Here is a 27620-nt window from a genome sequence, read left to right on the forward strand (position 1 = left end):
CCCACTCCTATCTGAGACCAACTGCTAACAGCCGGGATCCGACAGCCCCTCTCCTCTCCCTCCCATTCCTAGTGCTAACAGAAGGGATTCCAGCCTCTGCGTACTGGAATTAGGAATTCCTGCTCCCGTGAGGATTCCTGACCGCAGTTTGCTGCAGTCAGAATCCTTTCCCTCAGCGGCAAATTGCTGCTGTTGAAATGGTTCGGATTTGGGGACAGGACAATCTGTCCACATCCTCTCCATCACTCCCTCGCCACACAGAGGGGGAATCTGGGAATTTAATTCCAGGTGTGGCACTTTCAGCGTGCGAGTCCCTCACACGTTTTACTGGGATGCGGTGATTCCGAGGGCTTGTTCCCAAATTTTCCCTAAAATCGTACTAAAAATAAAATTTAAAACAAAACTGCTCGAAATAGTTAGTTGGCAATAAATACATTTATTGAGTTGACTGTTACTCAGTTTGTGTTATTTCACTCATTTGAACTTCAGAGTGTGTGATTTTAATCAGCAATTCAAAATTAATGTTTTCCGTAGATCCACAGAAATTCTCAGCACGTCGTTCTCTTTGCTAAGAGTAATCTGAAACTAACCCCACTCCCTCTGCAGAAAACTTTCCTTGAAAAACCTGATCAACGTCCCATTCTGCCTGACGAAAGTAAAGCAACCAAAATATCTCTCAAGTAACCTCAGGGCAAAAGTTTTTTTTTAAAAAAACTTTTATTAAGAGCGCGAGTTGCTGTTAATCTCAACAATCGACGTTGTCACACTGAAACATTTGTTTGTTTCGTGTGCGGAGGGTCACAGTGACCTGGGTGGAACTATTGCTGATAAGAGGCAGATTTACTGCCAGAGACTGGAGTCAGCGTTTTAATTCAGATTTCGCACAGCGAGGGCTTGTCACACATTCACTGAGGAGGGTAGCTGTGCGTCGGCTTAACATTATTAAATATGGTCTCTGGGGTAGCGAGAAGGAGAGGGCTCCTACATTACAACAGTAACTACACTTCAAAAGCACTTCATTGGCTGTAAAGCGCTTTGGAACGTCCAGAGGCCGTGAAAGGCGCTATATAAATTCTTCATGTCTGGAAGCTACCGTTACTTCAATAGTGTACACTTAAAGGGTAAATTCCAGGATTCCCACATTCCGAGCAGCAAGCCACACTCAAAGCGGATGCAGAGTTATAGCACCAGCTCTGACCCACATTTCCTTCATGCATGTTTCCCTGCAGGATCAGGCAAGCTCCCCCTTAATCTTTTTAAAAGAATTATATTTATATATTCGCACAGTACTTGATATCCTGTGGTGTTAAACACACAAGAGTCAAAACCAAATGTAGTCTTCAGCTGAAGTGGGGTTAGAGGGCAGGACCGACCCACGCACAAATAATCCACTCATCATTTTAAAGACACAGATTCTGTCCTTAAGTTTATACTTCTGTTACAGCTTCCTCTGTCCATATTTCAACAACAACTTGCATTTATATAGCGCCTTTAACCTTGTAAAACGTCCCAAGGCGCTTCACAGGAGCGTAATCAGACAAAAACTGTCACCGAGACAAAGGAGGAGACATGAGGACAGGAGAGGTAGGTTCTAAAGAGCGTCTTAAAAGGAGGAGCGAGATTCTAATGGGAACTGCCTATGTAAACTTGTCACATTTTGGGAACATAGGAACAGGAGGAGGCCATTCAGCCCCTCGGACCTGTTCCTCCATTCAATTCGATCATGTCTGATCTGTATCTTAACTCCATCTACCCGCCTTGGTTCCGTAATTCTTAATACCCTTGGCTAACAAAAATCTATCAATCTCAGTTTTGAAATTGTCAATTGACCCCCAGCCTCATAGCTTCAATTGGGCCTTCCCACAAAACATGTGACCTCCCCCCCCCCCCATTTTCTCCCCTCTTCTTCTGAAGCGCTGACTCTGGCTGGGGTTCAGATCCACTGGAGCCCACTGCCCTCCACTACTTCGTGCGGCTGCTCCTCAGAGCCGGCTCGACTGCAAGGGACGGAGGGTTACTGGATAGAAATTGGGAACAGAAAGCACAGGCGATTTCTCTCCACCCGCCCCTCGTCCCCACCCCTGCCGCCTATGCTACAGGGTAGCAATGGGAGCCTGCATTTGGCCTCAGTGTCTGCCGGGATTGGGGGTGAGGGGGAATCAGGAGTCAACACTTCAGGAGAAAACACAAGGAAAAACACGTTTAGCCTAAAAAAAATAAAATGATTTCCAATCTGTAAAACTCAATCATGGGCCAATGGGGATTTCTTAAAATAATTTGGAATTTCAGCAGGAGTGATGTGCTAATCAATTATTCAAGTTAATTTTTAAATCAGATTTCAAGTATTCACTTTTCAAGGTAAGTGTCATTTTGACGGGTAAAAGAAATTTGTTGGATTTTGTAATTAAATTTAAACATGAATTACCCCTGATGTAAGATTAATGGTGTGTCGCCAGGGCAGGTAACAGAGTCAGGAAGCATTCTAGGGAATTTTACTTCATGAAGTACAGATGCCTGTTTTCACTCTTCCTCCTCTCCCGTAGATGTACTGACACACCTACCGAGACCACCCACCCACACACCCCGAGACCCCCATCCCACCCACACACACCTACCGAGACCACCCACCCACACACACCTACCGAGACCACCCACCCACACACCCCGAGACCCCCATCCCACCCACACACACCTACCGAGACCCCCATCCCACCCACACACACCTACCGAGACCACCATCCCACCCACACACACCTACCGAGACCACCATCCCACCCACACACACCTACCGAGACCACCCACCCACACACACCTACCGAGACCACCCACCCACACACACCTACCGAGACCACCCACCCACACACACATCTACCGAGACCACCCACCCACACACACATCTACCGAGACCACCCACCCACACACACATCTACCGAGACCACCCACCCACCCACACCTACCGAGACCACCCACCCACCCACACCTACCGAGACCACCCACCCACACACACACACCTACCGAGACCACCCACCCACACACACACACCTACCGAGACCACCCACCCACACACACACACCTACCGAGACCACCCACCCACACACACACACCTACCGAGACCACCCACCCACACACACACACCTACCGAGACCACCCACCCACACACACACACCTACCGAGACCACCCACCCACACACACACCACACACACACCTACCGAGACCACCCACCCACACACACACCTACCGAGACCACCCACCCACACACACACCACACACACACCTACCGAGACCACCCACCCACACACACATCTACCGAGACCACACACACACACCCCCGCCCTAGATTTTAACCCCTCCTGCTCCCAACAGGCTATAGAGGGTTGTGGGGGGGGGATTTAAAATATCGGGATCAAGCAGCCGTTCACATTTCCGTCCGTTTAAATTTTTACAAACCCAAATCAGGCCATCGACGACGCTCCCATGAAACGCAGGCAATGGCCCTAATTAACAATCAAAAGTCGCAGCCCAATGACATCATCGGCCTCTTGACTTAAACTTGACTCTGGGCCCAGGGATGGGGATGGGGATGGGGAGGGGAGAGGGAGGTCCGTGCTTCAGGGAGGGAGGGGAAAAAAAAAAAAGAGGGGAGGCCGTAGATTGGGGGTGGTTGGGCTGGGGGAGAGGCCGAGCTGTCAGCTGCCCAGCAGCAGGTCTGAGGTTGGAAGGCGCCAACTGTCCTATGAAGATCAGCTCCCTTTAGCACTTCTTGTGGGCCAGGAGGAGCAGGAGTGCGTCCCCACCCCCCAAGACCTCACAAGGAAGCGTTCGCACCACCCCCCCCCCTCCCCCCCCCCTCCCCCGCCTCATCCCCTGCCCCCACCGCGGCCTGGAGCCTCTCCAACCCCCTACTGACCGCTGGGGAATGTCCCCATAGGTGGCCAGCCGTGGCCTCCTGCCGTTAATTATCGCTCCCGTTGGCCAGGCTCTGAATTTGGCTGGTTGACGGGCGGGAGTCTGCCCAAAATTATTCAAACGAGGCCTGGCCTTTAAGATCGGCAGGGCCTCCAACGCCCTCGGCCTTGCCTGGGTCTTCCCTCGCTATCGTGCTCCTCCGCACCCTCTCCCCCAGTAATATCGGGGCCAGAGTGTCTCTAACCCAGGTGATCTGGAGGTTAATTGTATATCCCACTATTGCCCTGTTGGTAGTCTGGTTACCTCAGGCTGGGCTGTGTCCTTGATGGCTTATGTAGCTCGGTATCACATCACAGGGTTACAGGATTCTCAGCAGATCCAGAGATGGTGGGCAGAGGACAGGATTATCAGCTAACGAAAGCCACAATCTAAACTTGCAGGAATAATATTTGAGCATTGACGCTATTTGCAGGTTAGGTAGCAGCTGGTGCAGTAAATACTGACTCGGCTGCAGCATTTTAAAAAGGGATTTAAATTAGTTTCTCATTCAACAAAGACTGAAGTGCAGTCTGGCACTGGGAAAAGAATGAAAGGGGAATCAAAAGCAGGATGCGGACAGCAGAGTGAGCTGGAGGGGCTGAATGGCCTTTTCTCGGTTCTGACATTCTTCTCTTATTGATTGTGTGACTCAAGTTCTATGCTCCGTAGGCAAAGGAATCCAAAATGTCAGTTTGGCATAAAAGCAACTCCCTAAATAATGTGGGAGACAAAGCAACAAAGACGGATTTCAGATGCTATCACTCTCTGGAGCCACTGTGAACCGGAGCTGAGCAGAGTCTGGCTTTAATTTGTTCCTTTAACTCATTCACAGACAACTGTGCTTTTGCAGCTGTCATCTAGATTCCTAGTCCCACACTCCTTTCCCACGCCAATATTTTGTGGCTATTCTCTTCCCCCGCTCCCCAGCAAAGCGGCTGGGTGAGTGGCCTGCTGCTAGGCCTCGGTCAGTGTCTCTCTGCGTTCTGGCTACTAAGAAATATTCAAGACTTGCCTTTGAGGTTTTCTCTAGGTGCGTCGGAGCAGGAGGGGGCCATTCAGCCCCTCGAACCTGTTCCACCATTCTGTTAGATCACGGCTGATCTGTATCTTAACTCCATTTACCCGCCTTGGTTCCATGACCTTTGATACCCTTACCCAGCAAAAATCTACCAATCTCAGTCTTGAAATTTTCAACTGACCTCCAGCCTCAACAGCTTTTAAGAGGGGGGAAAAGAGAGTTTCAGATTTCCACTACCCCTTTGTGTGAAGAAATACTTCCTGGCATCACCCCTGAACGGCCTAGCGCTAATTTTAAGATTATGCCCCCTTGTTCTGGACTCCCCCCACCGGAGAAAAATAGTTTCACTCTATCTACCCTATCAAATCCTTTAATCACCTCAATTAGATCACCCCTTAATCTTCTATACTTAAGGGAAAATAAGCCTCGTCTGTGCAACCTGTCCACATGCAGTTATTTTTCCAGGAAGATTTGGCCCATTATGATATCTGGTTTTTGATTCTGATTCTTTGGGATCCCTGTCCCTGGTCTCCCAGCACCACCTGAAGTGGAGAAACTGGGAAAACGCTCAATGTTACTCTGAAGCCGTTGCTCGGAGCTGCCCGAGACCGACTCTCTCTGCTTCTCCATTTCAGAGGAAACGGCAAAGATAGAGCATTCACCGGCCATGTGAACCAACCCACACCCACTACACCCTGGCGCCAAATGGTTGATTCTCCCACGCGACATGCCACCGAGTGCATTATTTCCACGGTGCCCCTCGATTTCCTCCCCTCCTCTCTCATGGTTGATTTATGGCTCACTGAGTGCAGGCAGCCCTCCAATATCTTGCCACATGGTGGGCCCAGACTGTGAGTGTCAGAGCATTGAATCACTGAAGGGCATCACAGCTATGCCCGTTCATGACCTCAATTGATAGCTGTATCTCCTCCCCACCCACCCCCACATTTATTTTTCAGGGGTCACTAACAGTAAACCCAGCTATTTCCCATCCTTAGCCCAACATCACTTTCCTGGTTAAGCAGAGTTCAGACAGATAGTGTTCCCTTGGTAACATTACTTGGAGTCAACACTGCCTCAGTGTCTTGGGCTTCTATTAATCATCAGATTCCTCTGGTCTTCACTCAAACCCACATAGCACCAACGTTGTCTGGATAATTACAGGGACATACTTGCAACAAAGGAGACCACCACAGAAAAATGTTTGGAAAAGATCCTTTGGAGCTGTCCTTTCATTGGCAGCGCTTTGTTGTCGTGGAAACAGACAACGCTACTCTCATTACCGTGAAGTCTTGACTAAATAGTTGGAGAGGCTGGTCTGACATTGTCATCAGTATTTACTGTCAAAAGCTGCACTTTTGTAGTCAAAAACTTTATTGGAAGCGTTTCACTTGACAGCAATATGGGCACAGAGACATTGCAGGAACTTAGGTTATATCAACATAAGAATACAAAGAGGCCTGACCAAGTATTCATTGGAAGCCTAAGATATGTGAAGTGAATCAGGCAACATATTGTGTCGGAATGTCAGTGCCTAGCAGGTTTGATTCTGCTACACTACCCCTCCTTCCCCATCCCCACCATTGTAAACAATTTTACAACACCAAGTTATAGTCCAGCAATTTACCTGAGGAAGGAGGAAGCCTCCGAAAGCTTGTGAAGTTAAAATAAAATTGCTGGACTATAACTTGGTGTTGTAAAATTGTTTACAATTGTCAACCCCAGTCCATCACCGGCATCTCCACATCATCCCCACCATGGGCAGCCAACCCTGCAGGACTGTCCTGGAGCCTCCAGGAATTGAAGATTAATCTCCAGGACACTGCTGCGAGCAACACCGGGAGAAAAATCATTGGGGCATTCAACAAAATTGTGTTTTTTCCTTTTCTTTGAACACTTAGAATGTACAGCACAGAAACAGGCCATTCGGCCCAACTGGTCCATGCTCCACTGGTGTTTATGCTCCACCCGAGCCTCTTCCCTCCCTATTTCATCTCAACCTATCAGCATATCCTTCTAAAAATATTGGAACTGGGGGAAAAAAGGCTGTTTCACTAAGAAGTCAAGATTAATCCAATTGGGTAACAAAGAGTCTGTTCGCTTTCCAATTGGCCATAGGGAAAGCAATACATCTGGAGGACAGACCAATGGAGGGAGTGTGGGGGAGGGGTGGTTCAAGGTGAGAGGTCATGTGATGAAACATTCAGGAATACACTCAACCAAAGTTGGCAACCCTACATCACCACCCCTCTCACAGCCAAACCCCTCCCCATTCTGCAGACTCTTCATAACTTGCCACGTTGCAGTGGGGATGCGAGGGGAGGCATCTAATGGAGGAGTTTGGTTGTTTCCTAAGTGGAAGGGTGGTGGAGAAAAAAAAAAATCAGAGGGAGAGACCCCCACAGCCATGGCTCAGTTGGTAGCACTCTCGCCTCTGAGTCAGAAGGTTGTGGGTTCAAGTCCCACTCCAGAGACTCGAGCACAAAATCTATGCCGACACTCCCAGTGCAGTACTGAAGGAGTGCTGCACTGTCGGAGGTGTCGCCTTTCAGGTGAGACGTTAAACTGAGGCCCCGTCTGCCCTCTCAGATGATCGTAAAAGATCCCACGGCCGCTATTTCGAAGAAGAGGATGGGGGAATTCTCCCCAGTGACCTGGCCAATATCTGTCCCTCAACCAACAACTAAAAATAGATTATCTGGTCGACGCTGTTTGTGGGACCTTGCTGTGCTCAAGTTATCTGCCGCATTTCCTACATTACAACAGTAAATACACTTCATTGACTGTAAAGCACTTACGAAAGTCCCAAGGTGTTATGTGGATGCAATGAGTGGATATCAGGAGCCCCTCACCCACTGCGGTAAGGTCACAGTCGTATATTTCTGAGCAATGGTACGTGACCCAGTGAAACCAGAATGGAGAAAAACAGGGCAAGAGGGAAGTCTAATAAATGTAATAACTCTGTTTTAAAAGATAATAATGTCAGTGACAGGGCACACAACATAAACTAGGTTTGAACAAAATCTAATTACTTCTTTTAATTGTATTTGCACAGACCTGAATTAAAGATACATACTTGACCTGAACAAGACAACAACTTGCACTTATATAGCGTCTTTAACATAGTAAAAACGTTCCACACAGGTGCGTAATCAGAAAGAATTTGCCACTGAGTCACAAAGATATTAGGACAGGTGACCAAAAGCTTGGTCAAAGAGGTAGGTTTCAAGGAGCATCTTAAAAGAGGAGAGAGAGGAGGCGAGGCGGAGAGGTTTCAGGAGGGAATTCCAGAGCTTAGGGCCTAGACAGCTGAAGGCACAGCTGCCAATGGTGGAGCAATTAAAATCAGGGGATGTGCAAGAGGCCAGAATTGGAGGAGCGCAGAGATCTCGGAGGGTTGTAGGGCTGGAGGTTACGGGGATAGGGAGGGGTGAGGACGGAAGTGTTGTACCCAACAGAAAACTCCAAACTGCCAGCATTATTTATTTGTTCATTTTGCAGGTGAAATGAAGGAACATCAGCACGAGGCAGACCAAAGAAATCGTAAAAGGGACACCGCCTTTATAACTACACGTTTGTGAAAAAAGGTCTACCAAGCACAGGGCACAATAATGTAAAGCGAGAAGCGAACATGTAACTGTGTGAAGTGTAAATAGACTGTGCAAAGGTATAAAGCACATTACCGGCGCACAGTGGCTGCAGTGTGTACCATCCACAGGATGCACTGCAGCAACTCGCCAAGGCTTCTTCAACAGCAGCTCCCAAACCCGCGACCTCTACCACCTAGAAGGACAAGAGCAGCAGGCACATGGGAACACCACCACCTGCACGTTCCCCTCCAAGTCACACACCATCCCGACTTGGAACTATATCGCCACTCCTTCATCGTCGCTGGGTCAAAATCCTGGAACTCCCTACCTAACAACACTGTGGGAGAACCTTCACCACATGGACTGCAGCGGTTCAAGGCGGCGGCTCACCACCACCTTCTCAAGGGCAATTAGGGATGAGCAATAAATGCCGGCCTCGCCAGCGACGCCCACATCCCATGAATGAATAACAAAAAAAAAACAACTGGTGTAAAGTGCGAGGCGATGTGACACTTACAGGAAGCATGTGAGGAACGCTGGGTGGTTCCTGTCGCTCCCCAAAATAACAACAACTAGTATTTATATAATGCCTTTAATGTAGTAAAACGTCCCACAGGAGCATAATTAGACAATAGTTGACACTAGGACAGGTATCATAAAAGATGCACAGCAAAGGAGGAGCAGGCCATTCGGCCCATTGTGCCAGTGCCGGCTCTTTGAAAGAGCTACCCAATTAATCCCATTCCCCTGCTCTTTCCCCACAGCCCTGCAAATTTTTCTTCAAGTATTTATCCAATCACCCTTTCAGGCAGCGCATTCCAGATCATAACAACTCGTTGCGTAAAAAAATGTTTCATGTCGCCTCTGGCTCTTTTGCCGATCACCTTAAATCTGCGTCCTCTGGTTACTGACCCTTCTGCCACTGGAAATAGTTTCTCCTTATTTACTCTATCAAAACCGTTCATGATTTTGAACACCTCTATCAAATCTCCCCTTAACCTTCTCCGCTCTAAGGAGAACAATCCCAGTTTCTCCAGTATCTCCACGTAACGGAAGTCTCATCCCTGGTACCATTCTAGTAAATCTCTTCCGCACCCTCTTTAAGGCCTTTTTTATTTTATTCGTTCATGGGATGTGGGTGTCGCTGGCGAGGCCGGCATTTATTGCCCATCCCTAATTGCCCTCGACATCCTTCCTAAAGTGTGGTTCCCGGAAGTAAACACAATACTCCAGCTGAGGCCTAACCAAAGTTTTATAAAGGTTTAGCATATCACCCTTGCTTTTGTACTCTATGCCTTTATTAATAAAGCCCCAGGATCCCATTTTTAACAGTCTTCTCAACTTGTCCTACCACCTTCAAAGATTTGTGTATGTGCACCCCCAGGTCTCTCTGTTCCTGCACCCTCTTTAAAATTGTACCATTTAGTTTATATTACCTCTCCTCATTCTTCCTACCAAAATGAATCACTTCACACTTCTCTGTATTAAATTTCATCTGCCACGTGTCTGTCCATTTCACCAGTCTGACTACATCCTCCTGAAGTCTGTTACTATCCTCCATATTGTTTACTATATTTCCAAGTTTCATGTCATCTACAAGCTTTGAAATTATACCCTCTGTACCTAAATCCAGGTCATTAATATGCATCAAAAAGAGCAATGGTCCTAATACTGACCCCTGGGGAACAACACTGTATACTTCCCTCCAGTCTGAAAAACAATCGTTCACTACTACTCTCTGCTTTCTGTCCCCAAGTCAATTTTATATCCACGCTACCGCTCCTTTTAATCCCATGGGCTGTAATTTTACTAACAAGCCTATTATGTGATACTTTATCAAATACCTTTTGAAAGTCCATATGTGCAACATCAACCTTACTATCCTCATCAACCCTCTCAGTTACTTCATCAAAGAACTCAATCAAGTTAGCCAAACACGATTTTCCTTTTAACAAATCTGTGCTGACTTTCATATATTAGCCCATCCTTTTCCAAGTGCCAATTTATTTTGTCCCAGATTATTGTCTCTAAAAGTTTCCCTTCCAGCGACATTAGGCGAACTGGCCTGTAATTGCCAGGTTTAGCCCCCTCACCTTTTTTGAACGGGGTTGCAACATTTGCAATTCTCCAGTTCTCTGGCACCATCCCCATTCTAAGGAGGATTGGAAGATTGTGGCCAGTGCCTCCATAATTTCCACCCTTACTTCCCTCAGTAACCTAGGATGCATCCCATCTTGACCAGGTGACTTTTCTACTTTGAGTACTGCCAATCTTTTAAGGACCTCCTCTTTATCTATTTTTATCCTATCCGACATCGCTACTACCTCCTCCTTTACTGCTGCAATGGCAGCATCCTCTTCTCTAGTGAAGACAGATGTGAAGTATTCATTTAGTGCCTCAGCTATGCCCTCTGCCTCCACAAGAAGGGACATTTTAGTCCCTAAATCAGTCCCACCTTCCTTTGACTAGCCTTTTACTATTTTTATGTTTATAAAAGACTTTTGAATTCCCTTTTATGTTAGCCCCTAATCTATTCTCATACTCTCTCTTTGCCCCACTTGTTCCCTTTTTTAGATCTCCTCTGTACCTTCTGTATTCAGCCTGGTTCTCCACTGTATTATGAACCTTACATTCATCATAAGCCTCCTTTTTCTGTTTCACTTTAATTTCTATATCTTCAGTCACCCAGGGAGCTCTAGCTTTGGGTGCCCTTCCTTTCCCCCTCGTAGGGATGTGTCTACTCTGCACCCAAACCAACTCCTCCTTGAAGGCCTCCCATTTTCAATTACTGTTTTGCCTACCAATCTTTGATTCCAATCCACTCCGGCAAGATCTCTTTTTAACTCATTGAAATTAGCCCTTCTCCAATTAAGCATTTTCACATTTGACCAAAAGCTTGGTCAACGAGGTAGGTTTTAAGGAGGATCTTCAAGAAGGAGGGAGAGGTAGAGAGTCAGAAAGGTTCAGGGAGGGAATTCCAGAGCTTAAGGCCCTCTCGGCTGAAGGCCCGACCGGCAATGGTGGGGATCAGCAAGAGGCCAGTATTGGAGAAATGCAGAGTTCTCGGAGGGTTGTAGGAGGTTACAGAGATAGGTTAACCAAATCCTCTAATGAAGACAATGCCCCTTTAATAAGTGAGCAGTGCTGAATTTTCTGTAAATTTCGGCCGTGCTGACAACAAAATGTCTAATCAGACAGCTCCAGCGAATTCAAAAATAAGGCGTCCGGCCGCCAGAGATGTCTGTGAGAAGTCACCTCTGGATGTGAGTCTTGCTGCCTCCTGAGCATTACATAACAACTGGAAGGTGAAAGCAGAGTCACATCGCTGTAATGAGCAGGAGGCTGCTGGAGTGCCCTGGAGTTTAATCACTCAGTAGCTCTTTCAAAAGTGATCCGCATGGTAACTAGATATGATTTGAAATAGTGACATTTTATCTCAAAGTGGTTGGACCCGGCCCTGAGACTCTCAGCCTCCTCCTCCTCCTCCTCCTCCTCCTCCTCTTTCCCTCCCCTCCCCACCTCCTGAGGGCCATTAATAGAACAACTGTGGTGGTTTCAGCTGGGGGCGGAGCTGCCCTGGCTGTCAAGATCAGAATGTTCCTTCAACTGGGTACAAACAAGGATCCTTTGCAGTCGACTATCTGCTTTTGATCAGAACACTTTGCTACAAAGAACGTACCGTGTCACAAGTCTACAGAGAGCTCCAAAAGGTGTCAGGGAAACTCTGCAGAGGAAAATTGGAAGTTGTCAGATCATTGCCATCATGTACCTCCAAGGCGGCCACTGGCCCTCAGGTAGTTTGCGACCTGGTGAAACCGGAATCGGAGGGAGGAAAGGCAAAGAAACTGAGGGGCGAGCCATCGAAAAAATTAAAATTAAATGTTGTTTCGTAGGTCATGTGAGCTCATTTAAATGAATTTGATTTATCAACATAACAGTCACTGCACTCCATATAATTTGTGAATGCCTTAGAGAAGACGTAATGAAGGCAATCTACAAACGCTGAGATTTATTTTCTCATAGATGGAAGAGTATGGTACCGGCTTATGGATTGTCTCAGACTGTCACTGTGTTTATATCAGGCGCATCCATTAGAAACTGACAGCAAAGCCATACAGCAAAATAAGAAAGTGGTGTTCCTGTCACTGTACACATCTTGTATCACAGATCGCGGCCGTGAGAGATTAACATCTCAGGGGTCAGTGTGAATGCTACTTCTGGAAGGAGAGGCAGTGACCATCCCAGCCATTGCTGTGTGCGTAGTAAAAGAAAAAAAGAACTTTCATTTATATAGCGCCTTCCACGACCTCAGGACATCCCAAAGCGCCTTACAGCCAATTAAGTACTTTTGAAATGTAGTCACTGTCGTTATGTAGGAAACGCGACAGCCAATTTGTGCACAGCAAGATCCCACAAACAGTAACGTGATAATGACCAGATAATCTGTTTTGGTGATACTGGTTGAGGGATAAATATTAGCCAGGACATCGGGGAGAACTCCCCGGCTCTTCTTCAAATAATGCCGTGGGATATTTTATATCCACCCGAGAGGGTAGATGGGGCCTCGGATTAATGTCTCGTACATATTTTTATACATTATACTTTTAGTATATATTATTAGCCAGCTATAGTTTGTGCTCCTTAATATATATTAGCAGATCTCCCGTAGCAATGCTGGTGGTGAGTTGGAGGATACGTAATTTTATGACAAGGGGATTATGCCATGTGACACACAACGTACTATCAATGACACTGATTTACGCTGGCTGCGCAAGGCAAATGTTGTTGTCAAATCAATAAAGTGTGACAGGGGAAGTGTTACAGGAAATAAACGTGACACTTGCAGGAAGTGCATGGTATGGACAAGACTTTTAATATATTACTAGCAGATCTCCAGTGGCACTGCTGATGGAGAGTCAGAAGATGGACTGTTTTATAACAGTAGGGGTGTTAGCATGTGTTACAGGAAGTGTGAGACACAATTACAGGATGCGGGTGGGACGCTTACAGGAAGTGTGTGCTATATTTATGACACTATTAGGCTTTGCCACAATTGCAACAGGTTTATCAACCACTAATGTGCTATAAATCAGAATATACACACACCTCACCTTCACTTGTTATCTGTGCATTATGGAGGGAGTGTGGCGCAATACTTTAACAGGGCAATGTGCTACTGGGAGGTGGCCTTGTAGAGATACACAAGACAATAAACAGTCTCAAAAATATAAATTCAAAATCAAGTCAAACCAAGACAGTAGGACCAGATCCACAGGTTCAAACTAGTAACCGGCAGGGATAAACTCGAAGTTTTTCCACACAAAGAGCAACCAACGCATGGAATGAACTTCTGGGTAGGGTACTGGAGGAAAAATCCCTGGACTCGTTTAAGAGACAAGTTGGGTGCCTGGATGGCGTAACTGTCGGATGGAAAAGCTGAGCCAAGTATTTATGTATCAAACGTATCTACTCTGTCATATATGACCACCATCACAGCAGCCTCTGAGGTATTATGGGCCTCAAGCACACTTCAATCTGTGATGTTCTTTTTATAGGCAGAGACCGGAGAAGGGATGAAGAAGCTGTTTAATGCCGTTTTACCAGCTCGGGTTTGCGTGGGAGAATAGCAGCTCCCGAGACTGCAAGGCGTGATCCTCAAACTATGGCATCAGCACTGAATATCACAACCTACATTTAACCCTATAGTCAGACAAGTGTGAAGACAAACACACTGTCACACTCAACAATGCACCTCCTACGTCCGTGTTACGCAGCACCTTTCTCTGGCCAAATGCCACAACCAAACCAATAGGAGCTATACAGTGTTTGGTGAAAGAAGTGACTGATAGAATGAGGGGGAAGACAACAGCATGGGATTTTTTTTTTTCAAACATTGGTCTCTTCAAGTCCTGCAAATTTTTACGTTCGTGTTCAATTTATGTCATACTTGTATCAAACCTTGGTTAGACCACACTTGGAGTACTATGAACAGTTCTGGTCTCCATCTCATAAAAAGGATATAGAGACACTGGAGAGATGGTGCAAAAAAGATTTACCAGGATGACACCAGAACTGAGAGGTTATAACTATCAGGAAAGATCGAGCAGGCGGGGGCTCTTAACTCTAGTAAAAAGGCTGAGGGGTGACCTGAGAGAGGTCTTTAACATTATGAAAGGGTTTGATATGGTAGACGTAGAGAAGATGTTTCCACTTGCGGGAGAGACCAGAACTAGGGGCCATAAATATAAGATAGTCACTAATAAACCCAATAGGGAATTTCAGGAGAAACTTCTTTACCCAAAGAGTGGTTAGAATGTGGAACTCGCTACTACATGGGGTATTTGAGGCGACTAGCATAGATGCATTTAAGGGGAAGCTAAATAAACACACGAGGGAGAAAGGAACGGAAGGATATGCTGATAGGGTTAGATGAAGTAGGGTGGGAGGGAGGAGGCTCGTGTGGAGCATGGACCGAATGGCCTTTTTCTGTGCTGTACATTCTATGTAATTCTACGTAAAGGCCTCCAACAGGAATTCTGAACCACGTTGCAGCAAAGAGTGAAGGGACACTTGTCCCCACTCCTGATACTAGTCATCCCAGTATTGCAAGTGGAAACCAAGCACTTTCCCACAGGGAGAGATGAAAAAAAAAATCTACATGACCAATAGTTGTACTGGATAGATGTACTTTAACTGGGCCCTTTAACTTGCAGTATGGATGCAGAGTTGCCAACTCTCCAGGACTGCCCTGGAGTCTCCAGGAATTAAAGATTAATCATAGAATCATAGAAGTTTACAACATGGAAACAGGCCCTTCGGCCCAACATGTCCATGTCGCCCAGTTTATACCACTAAGCTAGTCCCAATTGCCTGCACTTGGCCCATATCCCTCTATACCCATCTTACCCATGTAACTGTCCAAATGCTTTTTAAAAGACAAAATTGTACCCGCCTCTACTACTGCCTCTGGCAGCTCGTTCCAGACACTCACCACGATTTGAGTGAAAAAATTGCCCCTCTGGACCCTTTTGTATCTCTCCCCTCTCACCTTAAATCTATGCCCCCTCGTTATAGACTCCCCTACCTTTGGGAAAAGATTTTGACTATCTACCTTATCTATGCCCCTCATTATTTTATAGACTTCTATAAGATCACCCCTAAACCTCCTACTCTCCAGGGAAAAAAGTCTCAGTCTATCCAACCTCTCCCTATAAGTCAAACCATCAAGTCCCGGTAGCATCCTAGTAAATCTTTTCTGCACTCTTTCTAGTTTAATAATATGCTTTCTATAATAGGGTGACCATTCTATGTAATTCTCCTGGACACTGCTGTGAACACTCAGGAGAAAAATTATAGGTGCTTTAATACATGGTATCTTTTTTCTCGCTGAACACTTCTGTTCATCAGTTATAAAAATTTTGGAGATGGGAAGGCTATTTGACCGGAGCGAGGTGGTTGGAGGTCATGTGATTTAAAACTCCAGGAATACGGCCAACTAGAGTTGGCAACCCTAACGGTGGGTTAACTCTGCCTCCTAACAGTATTTCTATCGTTTTCTTTGGCTTAAGAACAAGACTTAATTCCAGCTTGCTCAATGGAGTAAGAAATCTGCCGAAGACCACAGTTGAAAGGACGATGGGCCTCGAACCACGAAACTGTACGATTAGTGCCACTGTTCTATGTGGAGAGCTTCCATAGAGAAATAAAATGAGGCCTTAACAATTAACACAAGCCCGTTCCTCCTCAGTCTGGGCGCGTGGATACGCAATAACTGGATCTAGGAATTAAATTCCAAAACTACCCTTATGGAACGGTCCAAATTCTTGCTCCGCCTTTTGCTAGTTGTGCGCTTAGAAAGGTTTTATTGTCATGAAAACACTGAGATGAATGTTCAGTCATAAATGACTAAATACACGAATGTACCCACATGAGCTGAACAGCTTTGCTTGCCAAGTGGGTTTAGTGAAGTTGGAAAATAAAGCAGCTCCCTTACCTGTGACTAATGCCAGCCTGGGAGTTCACAACTAACCAGCACCAGCCTGTGACTAATGCCAGCCTGGGAGTTCACAACTAACCAGCATCAACCTGTGACTAACTCCAGCCTGGGAGTTCACAACTAAAGCTAACGACTAACGCCAGTTCACAAATGCTGGGCTGTGTTTAACACCAATCAACCCGAGCCTGAGACCAACACCAGCCTGCGTCTGACACAAGCCCAAAACTAAAACCAGCTCAAAACGAATGCCAGCCTGAGACCGATGCCCATTCAAAAGCCCGCAGCTACAATGCACGATCTTGGATGAACGTTCTAGCAGCAGCTGCCAATGTTCCTCTCCGATCTGCAGGTCTATTATCGATTTACGATTGGCAGCCCTTTTGTTTATACTGCCTTGCTGTGAATCAGACTCTCTGCCAGGACACAGCTGTGCCTCCATCTCAATGGCAACATCCACTTTCTCAAAAGCATTTAATAAAAGACTCTGCAGTATGTTTCTATAAAGGGCTCAGGAATCCAATGGACCTCAATGAACACGGTTTACACCTGGCTTCACACTGCACTGCAGTTATACGGCACAGAATGTCAAGTCCAAGTGGTGTGAGACAGCCTCCCTGAGGGGGCTTCACACTGCTGTGATTTTCAGTCAGATCACAACTCAACTCGAGTTATACTCGAGGAACAGCACCTCATCTTTCGTTTAGGCACTTTACAACCTTCCGGACTCTATTGATTTCAATAACTTCAGATCAAAAGCACTGCTCCCAGTTTTTTGGACAGCAGGTGCTGGTAATGGTTCTGCTGTTGCCATTTACTGCTCCTCTGGACCCATCTTTTGTTTCTTTACTTGTCCCATTATCACCCTCCTTGCCTTGCACCATCATCCCTTTGTGTCACTTAATCACTCCTGTCCTCCACCCTATCAGAGACCTTCCCTTTGTTCTTTCTTCCCCCTCTTGCTTAAAAACTGTTAAATCTTCAACTTCTTCCAGTTCTGATGAAAGGTCACCAACCTGAAATGTTAACTCTTGTTGCTCTCTCCACAGATGCTGCCCGACCTGCTGAGTATTTCCAGCCTTTTCAATCTTTATTCCAGAGTTATACTGTCACTTTTCCATACCATAAACTATCTTATTTGCCTTGGCGAGGTCCTCTGTTATACTCTTTTTTTAAAAATTCGTTCACGGGATGTGGGCGTCGCTGGCAAGGCCGGCATTTATTGCCCATCCCTAATTGCCCTCGAGAAGGTGGTGGTGAGCCGCCTTCTTGAACCACTGCAGTCCGTGTGGTGACGGTTCTCCCACAGTGCTGTTAGGAAGGGAGTTCCAGGATTTTGACCCAGCGACAATGAAGGAACGGCGATATATTTCCAAGTCGGGATGGTGTGTGACTTGGAGGGGAACGTGCAGGTGGTGTTGTTCCCATGCGCCTGCTGCCCAATGGGGTACGTGGAGAGTCTAGACAAACTGGGCTTGTTCTCCTTAGAGCAGAGAAGGATAAAGGGAGATTTAATAGAGGTGTTCAAAATTATGAAGGATTTTGATAGAGTAGATAGGGAGAAACTGTTTCCACTGGCAGAAGAGTTGGACACAGATTTAAGAAAATTGGCAAAAGAACCAGAGGGGAGAGGAGGAGAATTTTTTTTTAAAAACGCAGTGAGTTGTTACGATCTGGAATGCACTACCTGAAAGGGTGGTGGAAGCAGATTCAATAATAACTTTCAAAAGAGAATTGGATAAATACTTGAAGGGGAGAAAGTTTGCAGGGCTGTGGGGAAAGAGCAGGGGGAGTGGGACTAATTAGATAGCACTTTCAAAGAGCCGGCACAGGCCATGATGGGCCGAATGGCCTTCCTTCTGCGCTGTATGATTCTATTCTACGATTCTCTGTGTCTCTGTAACCAGAATTGGACACAGGACTCAAGGTGTAGTCTCACCAGAGCAATGTACAGTTTGAAGCGTGACTTCCGTAATACAGCAGATCACAAAACCATTTTGGCAAACAGCAACTTGCACTTAAAATGTGGCTGCACTGACGATAGACAAATAATTTTGCGCCAGTTGGAATAGTCTGTATTTAGTAAGGGGAGGAGGGGAAAACTAAGACTAAAAATGTCAGCGATTTAAAAAAAAAATTCATTCATGGGATGTGGGCGTCGCTGGCGAGGCCAGCATTTATTGCCCATCCCTAATTGCCCTTGAGAAGGTGGTGGTGAGCCGCCTTCTTGAACCGCTGCAGTCCGTGTGGTGAAGGTTCTCCCATTATTGGTCTCTCTCTTGAGCAAGTGGCAATAGCACAGATTCTGCATAAAACTCCACTGCTCATAAACACAAAAAAAAAGAGACAGAATTAAGGGCCAAAGCTTTCTGGGATGTAATAAAACATGCAGTTGCATGACAGGAACAATCCTTCGAGAGCAGCTGTATTTCTGCAGTGAAATTAAAACAAGCGCTTTTGTTCGCAGAATCCAAGTTGCCCACATTTAGTTGATAAAAGTTTTTTTTTGTAGTTTGACAGCGCAAAATAAATTTACGATATCAGAATAGTCAGTACGCTATTCATCTGTAACGTGGTCTGGAAATGAGTGCTGGTGATTATAGAAGGCCAACATTTAGCTTCATGCTGCACCTGCTATTTTAACACAAATGTTAACCTATTTTATCTTAATCTACAAAAGTTTAGAGTGGTGTGGTTGTGCCTACCCGCACATGGCACCCAAGGGTGGCAGGGCATGGTGACAACATTGGCTTCAGCTTGGCTGTGCCAATGGGAGAAGATGGTGATGAGTGAAAACCTGGGCTTATTGGAGGAACTTTTAAAAAAAGACAAGTCTGGCCAATTTATCAACGCATGCTACAGAAAGAAAAAGATAGGCAAACCTTTGGTGCCCGGGAGCTTGGGATTGGGGTTAGCTGATGGCACCACCTGCAGGAGGTGCTGTTGTCAGGTCCAGGGAATGAACCGTGGTGAGCACAGAAAGTTTCAAAGAGTGAAGGTGACTGGGCTTTTTTATTAAATAAAGTTTGGGGGGGGGGGTGGTGTGGGAAGATATCATGAAGGCAGTACCCCTTTTAAGAAAAACTACACAGGCAAAGCACAGCACTTATTTCCCCCACCTTTCCAGGTCACTCAGTTTCTATGTCGGAGTGAAGGAAATTTCAACGGACTCCTCGTTCCTTGTTCTCACTCTATACCCAACCGGGGATTGGAGAAGATTGGCACAGGTCACCGTCGAGCTGCCCATCAGCTGATCCTGTGCACAAAAGGTCGGAAAGTGCTTGCAACAGGGAATTGCACGGAGACGATACCTCGTGGGCATTGAGAGGTCAAAGGTTACAGCTGCACTACTCCCTCAGCGGCCTACAGTACAATTTGATATCGTGCTACTACATTACCTAATGCACAGTTAACTTGCCTTAATATGGAGTCATGTTTTGCATGCGAGTACAATCCCGAGTTCTTAGGGCTGGCGACGATCTTTCAATGATACTGTCCCATCTCCCACTTCCCCCTTAAAGGGGAAACAGCCTTGACTTAAAAAGATGTGACACAGTGACCACTCACTTGTCCATGTCTCTGGGCCAAAAAAGACCTCCCAAAAAAAATGTTGCTGCCTTATTGTTAACTGATATCGAAGGTAATTTCACCCTCCATTGTAACTAATCCTGAAAATTGTACAAAAGGTCAGGGATCACTCGTTCCAAACAGGAAATTGCTCAAGCTCCTTGCTCGCTGAGTGAGGGATCGATATCAGAGAGGGTCAGTGATTGAGTGAACTGACTGAGTTTGCATCAGATTGAATATTGACAGCAAAACTGAAGATTAAGGCTTTATTTAAAAAAAATAAAAAGTAAACAGTGAAAAAACGTAATTATATTAGCAGGTCTATCACCCTGACTTGGAGCGAGACTCACCCATTTTGATTTCAAAATTTTAATGAACCCAACTTTTAAAAAAAAGACAAATGAGTTTAAAAGGACTTTAATCCGCCTCATTCTTTCTGATGAGCAATCTCAGTCCCAATGGTTCCTTGATGCTAACAGCTGATTAGAGTGGCCAACTCTGGTTGGACGTATTCCAGGAGATTTCATCCCATGACCGCCTGCCCCCACACTCCCACCATTGGTCGCCCAACATGTCCATCCTCTCGGTGCCCCGCCTTCCCACACCAATCGGAAAGCGAATAAACTCTGTTACCCAATTGGATGAATCTTGACTCAGTCAAACAGCCTTTATTCCCCTCTGCAATATTTTAATGACCAATAAATAAACGTTTTTAAATAAAGTATAAAAAAAACCACTTCTTTTAATGCCCCCTATCAATTTTTCTCCCGGGTTGCTCGCTGCAGTATCCTAGAGATTAATCTTTCATTCCTGGAGGCTGCAGGACAATCTGGAGGGTTGGCAACCCTAGCTGATATTACTGCAGTTCAGTACTGTTTGAGTATGAGATTTGGAGACATTCCCTTAACACTAATCGCGCTGCATCAATGTTCCAATTGAGCAACCAGGAAAATCCAGAATGGAGAAGTCAATCTGCAAGGTGGAGTTTGTGAACTGCTTGCATTATGGAGTCGATTCCAAATAGTCAGGTGTTAGTAAACCGCTGAATGTGAAACTTGTTAAAACCCATGTAATAAAAAGTAGTTTTTCATCTAACAGTTGACGCTGGATGATTAGTAACCCTAGCAACAATATAACAACACACTATCCACCTTGTTTATATTGGAGGGCCGATTCCAGTTTCAGTAACAACAGACAGACAACTGTGCACACAGTCTGAAAGCCATGTGTTTATCCACTTCTGACCACTGGACCTCCACCAATGGCTGGAGAATCCCTGCACAGCCCAACAACTGGTAAACCATATTGGTAGCCTGCATGGAAGTCTAAACTTTCAACAACATCTTGCATTTAGACAGTGCCTTGAGGCCCTGTCAGGTGGATGTAAAAGATCCCATGGCACTATTTGAAGAAGAGCAGGGGAGTTCTCCTGGTGCCCTGGCCAATATTTATGACTCAACCAACATCACTAAAAACAGATTATCTGATCATTATCACATTGCTGTTTGTGGGATCTTGCTGTGTGCAAATTGATTGCCACGTTTCCTAAATTACACCAGTGACTACACTTCTAAAAGTATTTCATTAGCTGTAAAGTGCGATGGCACGTCCTGAGGTCGTGACAGGCACTATATAAATGCAAGCTTTTCCTTTCTTTCAAGTGCGAGAGAGCTGAACATACAGATCACAAGACAGACGCACATGAGGAAGACATTCAGCCCATCAATCCCAACACAACCTACATTGCTCCCATCATAGCATCTAACCACACATTGATGATTCCAGCTTCCAGCCTCCACTACCCAAACTGAAAGCACATTCCACGAGATGCAAATCACTGGCCCAACTGTTACCTCATTAACTTGAACTCATGCTTCCTCATGCTGAATGATTCAGGAACTTCTCCAACCCAGTTCCCCTGTTAACGTGCTGAGCATTCAACTTAAATATATTTGAATTTCTGATGTAGAATTGGCTGGGGGTGGGCAATGAACCTAAAGATCTCGGTAATGGCCTGGTCACAAGATAATTACACATGAGGAAGGCCATTTGGCCCATCCTAGTTGATCCATCTCGAAAAAACCTTAAGTCCCCCCCATTGCAGCATCCAACTGGCTCTGAAATGATTCCAGGGTTTTTAACCTCCACTCTCTATCCGCCCATTAAGTCCATTCCCTGTATTGTTCACTCTTTGTGTGAAGAACAACTGGCTGATACCAGTCTTTAATTTGCCTTTTACTAGTTTAAAACTGTGACCTCTTGTTTTAGGTTTGCAATTTATTTAGTGTAGAGTAATATTTCAGATATACTTGTTCCACTCTTAACTTTATACATCTCTGTAAAATCACCTCCTTTCCAGGCTGAAAAGCCCAAATTTCTCCAATCTTTAATAATAACTCAGACCTTTAACACTAGAGATCAGTCTTGTTGCTATTTTCTGCACTGCCACCGACCTTGAATGTCTCCCTTGGGTCCTGGCGACAGAACTGGACATAGTACACAAGACGTGGCCTGATCATAGAAACATAGGAACAGGAGGAGGCCATTCAGCCCCTCGAACCTGTTCCACCATTCAATTAGATCATGGCTGATCTGTATCTTAACTCCATTTACCCACCTTGGTTCTGCAACCCTTAATACCTTTGACCAACAAAAATCTATCAATCTCAGTTTTGAAATTTTCAACAGCTCAACAGCTTTTTAGGGTAGAAAGTTCCAGACTTCCACTACCCTTTGCTTTCTGACATCATCCCTGAATGGCAGAGCTCTAATTTTAAGGTGATGACCCCTTGTTCTGGACTCTCCCACCAGTGGAAATAGTTTCTCTCTATCTACCCTATCAAATCCTTTAACACCTCAATTAGATCACCCTTTAATCTTCTATATTCAAGGGAATCAAAGCCCTATATAGTTTGACCATGATTTTCTCTGGCTTGTAGTCTCTTTCTTGAGGTTATGTTTGAAGCTTAGAACTTCCTTTCCATCCAAAGTTTGCCTTCTCTACTCTGCAGTGGTCTCACCAGGCCACGTACTGAGGGGTCAGGCCGGCTACCTGTTTGAGGGTCTCCAGATAGGCTCCTTGCTTAGCATCATCCTACAGGAGTCAAGATCAGAAACTCAGCAGGAGGACAGGAGACAACACCTCCTCCTCCTCCTCCTTCCCACACAAAAAAAAACCCCATTCCTCCAATCCATGGCAATGTGCAGCCCCAACATTAAGACTGACTCTTTAAAAAGGGTCTTGCGACAAGAATCACCTCTCAATAATATAAGCAGCAAGTATTTTCCAACATGCCATCACTGGCCCTTCCCTCAGATGACACAATATAAATAAGAACTTGTGTCATAAACTTCCTGTCATGTGGCAAGCTCCACCACGGCCTTTGACACTTGGCAGCACAAAAGACGTTTTATTTTTCATAACACTCCTGGAAAAAACTGTCAACTCCTAGTAATAATAAGTGTTACTGTATATAGAATCACACCAAACAAGGCCACAGAGCAGGAGTTAATTAGAACACTATCATTCCGTTTTGATGCTACAACAGCCCTGCAAGGGTGAAGAACCCATCATAACAGATACCAGTAGGCTGACTATTCCTTGGACCCAGATTCTAGCTTCTGTGTGTAACCCAGACCCAGCCCTTCCTGTAAACTAATGCAAGTTGTTTCTCAATAAACATATAGCTGATGGTGTCGTAATCCTTGAACAACCTGTCTGAACTGCAGACACTAAGACCTCGATATTAAACCCCCCCCAACAGGTGGGAGAGAGATTAAAGTCTTAAATATGGGGACACGCCCCCCCCCCAACATATCAGGGCGACAGAGTGTCCCATCGTGGTGAGGCGGGACACTTCATTAACGTATTTAAATATGGCTCCCACGGTGCACTTGGGGATCTGATTTAAAATTTGATGCTGCGTGGGGGCAGGAAACCCGGCAGTGAAAGGGATTCGTGAGCAGCCGGCTACACGAGTCAAGCGGCTTTTTCGCCACTCCTTGTGGGCCAGTGGGAGTAGGAGTGCTTTCCCCCCCCCCTTCCATCCCCCTCAAGGAAGCATCCCCACCCCCGGTCCTCCCAATTGCTGGGGACCGTCCCCAAGGGGAGGACTACGTTCCCTCCTGGCTGCCAATTTGGCTGGCTGCCAGGCGGGAAACAGAATAATAAAAATGTTAAATGAGGTCCTGCCTTTAAATTTTGCCTCCGCAGCCGTAAATATCAGGGCCTAAGTTTGTCGATAGTCAGGGTGCACCCTGACTCTGAACAAATATATGTAAATATTAATGTTATGTATGCATTATATATGTATAAATATTTTAAATCGTCTCAGGGTTCAGGTCAGTTCTAAACTACTCAAACATCATTTCATGGTTTGTAATCTTATCTGAACCCAGAAATTAGATTCCAGCCTGTAACTCGCCCCAGGTATCAGTTATTCTATATGTAAACATTCTGAACTTTGCAATTTAATTCCAACCTGCGACTCACTCCCAGGTAGCCACTATTCTATATTAAAAAAAACAACGGAACACTCCTGGATTAGATTCCAATCTGGATTTGTTCCTGGGTATCTGTTACCTGCTGAACTCTGGGCTACGAGAAGTTTCAGAGACTGATTGCTATGTAAACTGTGAGAACTTTGTAGCGTTCTCCCTTTTATTCATAAAGTCGCTGTGACCATCGCCCAGAGACTGAACTAACACCTGTATGTTAACAACGATCATTAATAATGATAGTACACCTTTAAATCGACAGTGGCAATTACCCTTAGGTACAGGAGTCTTTTTAAACTCACTGCTGGAGTTAAGTTAACAGCATGCCTTGCTACATGGGTACAAGATCTGAGAGTCCACAGACTTAGGTACAAGTCCAGTCAGGCATGAAAGACCAACGTTGATTGTTCAAACACACAACAAACATGTCAACAAGTTAAGGTGAGTCCAGCCCTTACCTGGAGCACAACAGATATCGTCTTTAAAGATAAATCAATGACATTCTCTCAGCCATCCACAAGAATCCAGTTTAGTGACACTGACCTCTGGCATCAAAACATTCTCTCCGCCACCGGTTTTTTTTTTAAAAATAAAAGAGTAAAAAAAAAACCCCCGTAGTATTTTATCCTTCACAATGCAATGGAGCTTTTTTTTCTCTCTCTAAGCTCCGAGCCAACAGCACACCCGGGAGGCAGCGCTGAATGTCTTTCATAACTCTGACCTTTGAAACGTGATATCACTGCATTCCTCAAAAAGGAAGCGAGCTTTCCATGGTTACCACTCCACCTGTCCCTCTCTCCCCACTCTCTCCGCTTTCTTGCTGCACAGCCTCCGCTGCAGTCCTGCGATTGCTGCCGCCCTTTGCAGCAGTGCTCGATTTACCTGCCTCCTGCTCAGCTCCTTAACCCCGTCAGTCCACTTCTCGCCTTTTAAATGCAGCCCCTGCTCATATTGTTTGTTATCCGTTTTACTCGGTTTAAATTATTAACCAACTTTGCTTTTTTTTTTCTCCCCTTTACTTCCCCCCCCCCCCCCCCCTCGGATATATATTTTTGTTCGGGTGGTGAATTCCGATGATGTCATTAATGAGGAGTGACTAAGGTCTCTCAGTGCCAAAAGCTGCTGAATTATCAATTGATTCAGGCATTAAACCAGAGCTCGACAGCCAGCCCAGTCGTTCTGCTCAGCGATTCCTCCCCATCCCTTTGATGTTATCAATACCCGCAACTTAAAGGAGCTCTGCCTTCATCCTGACAACACACTGACCGGGATCAGCTACAGGTAGGGGGTTGCCAACCCTCCAGGATTGCCCTGGAGTCTCCAGGAATTGAAGATTAATCTCCAAGACAACACCCAGGAGAAAAATCACAGGGGCATTTAAAAAAAAAAGTGTTTTTTTAATTTTCTTTGAACGCTCCTGTTTTTTTAGTTACAAAAATATTGGAGATGGGAAAACAGCTGTTTGACTGACAGTCAAGAATCATCCAATTGGGTAATGAAGTGTCTTTTCGCTTTCCAATTGGCTGTGGGAAGGCAGTGCACCGTGGGGATGGACGTGTCGGGCGACCAATGATGGGAGTGTAGGGGCGGGGATGTTGGAAGTAGGAGGTCATGTGATGAAACCTCCAGGAATATGTCCAAGCAGAGTTGGCAACCCTAGGTACCAGGGACAGAAACTGGGACATTCCTGACCTACAGGGCTCAGTACTGCACTGGGCAGTGCATTTATCTCCTGCACCCAGCCATCAGGAAACATGAAGAAGAATTTTAACCATGCCTTTTAGGATCTTCACCAAACAGAAGTATACTTGGCCAAATCAGGAGTGTCCAAGTTTTTGGGCCACCCAGCCCGAAGAAAATAATGGCAGTAAAGAGTGACAAATCCTCAGGACCAGATGGTTTCCATCCCAGGGGTTTAAAAGAAGTAGGTGTGAACATTGCAGATGCCCTAATTATAATCTTCCAAACTTCTCTTGATTCAGGAACTGTTCCTTTAGATTGGAAAATTGCACATGTCACTCACCTATTTAATAAAGGTGAGAGTGGAAAACAAGGAAATTATAGACCAGTTAGCCTAACATCTGTTGTCGGGAAATTATTAGAGTCTATAATTAAGGATAGAGTGACTGAACACCTTGAACATTTTCAGCTGATCAGAGAGAGCCAGCATGGATTTGTGAAGGGTAGGTCATGCCTGACAAATCTGATTGAATTTTTTGAAGAGCTGACTGAAGTAGTGGACAAGGAAATGTCACTGGATTTACTTATAGGGAGAGGTTGGATAGACTGAGACTTTTTTCCTTGGAGAGTAGGAGGTTTAGGGGTGATCTTATAGAAGTCTATAAAATAATGAGGGGCATAGATAAGGTAGATAGTCAAAATCTTTTCCCAAAGGTAGGGGAGTCTATAACGAGGGGGCATAGATTTAAGGTGAGAGGGGAGAGATACAAAAGGGTCCAGAGGGGCAATTTTTTCACTCAAAGGGTGGTGAGTGTCTGGAACGAGCTGCCAGAGGCAGTAGTAGAGGCGGGTACAATTTTGTCTTTTAAAAAGCATTTGGACAGTTACATGGGTAAGATGGGTATAGAGGGATATGGGCCAAGTGCAGGCAATTGGGACTAGCTTAGTGGTATAAACTGGGCGACATGGACATGTTGGGCCGAAGGGCCTGTTTCCATGTTGTAAACTTCTATGATTCTATGTTGTTTATATGGACTTCCAGAAGGCGTTCGATAAAGTCCCTCAGAAGAGCCTATTAGCTAAAGTTGAAGCTCATGGAATTGAGGGCAAATTATTGATCTGATTAGAAAACTGGCTAATCGGCAGGAGACAGAGAGTAGGGATAATGGGCAGGTACTCAAATTGGCAGAATGTGACTAGTGGTGTCCCACAGGGATCTGTGTTGGGGCCTCAACTATTCACTGTATTTATTAACGACTTAGATGATGGGATAGAGAGCCACATATCAAAGTTTGCCAATGACACAAAGATAGGGAGCATTGTAAGCAG

The 27620-nt window shown here is 45.5% G+C and overlaps 1 protein-coding gene across 8 annotated transcripts in view; it reads right to left on the reverse strand.

Annotated features, from left to right (window-relative positions):
* srcin1a (SRC kinase signaling inhibitor 1a) overlaps positions 1-27620 on the reverse strand; it is a 338217-nt gene that overhangs the window by 215448 nt on the left and 95149 nt on the right. The window contains exon 1 of one of the 8 annotated variants that reach the window (XM_067968772.1): positions 25070-25370. The exons of the other annotated variants lie outside the window; for them this stretch is intronic. The gene's annotated coding sequence lies outside the window, so the exon portion shown is untranslated. Of the gene's footprint in view, positions 1-25069; positions 25371-27620 lie in introns of those variants that run through there. 8 annotated transcript variants of the gene reach the window in all.

Source organism: Heptranchias perlo, chromosome 30, assembly GCF_035084215.1.
Source record: "Heptranchias perlo isolate sHepPer1 chromosome 30, sHepPer1.hap1, whole genome shotgun sequence".
NCBI classification, from domain to species: domain Eukaryota; kingdom Metazoa; phylum Chordata; class Chondrichthyes; order Hexanchiformes; family Hexanchidae; genus Heptranchias; species Heptranchias perlo.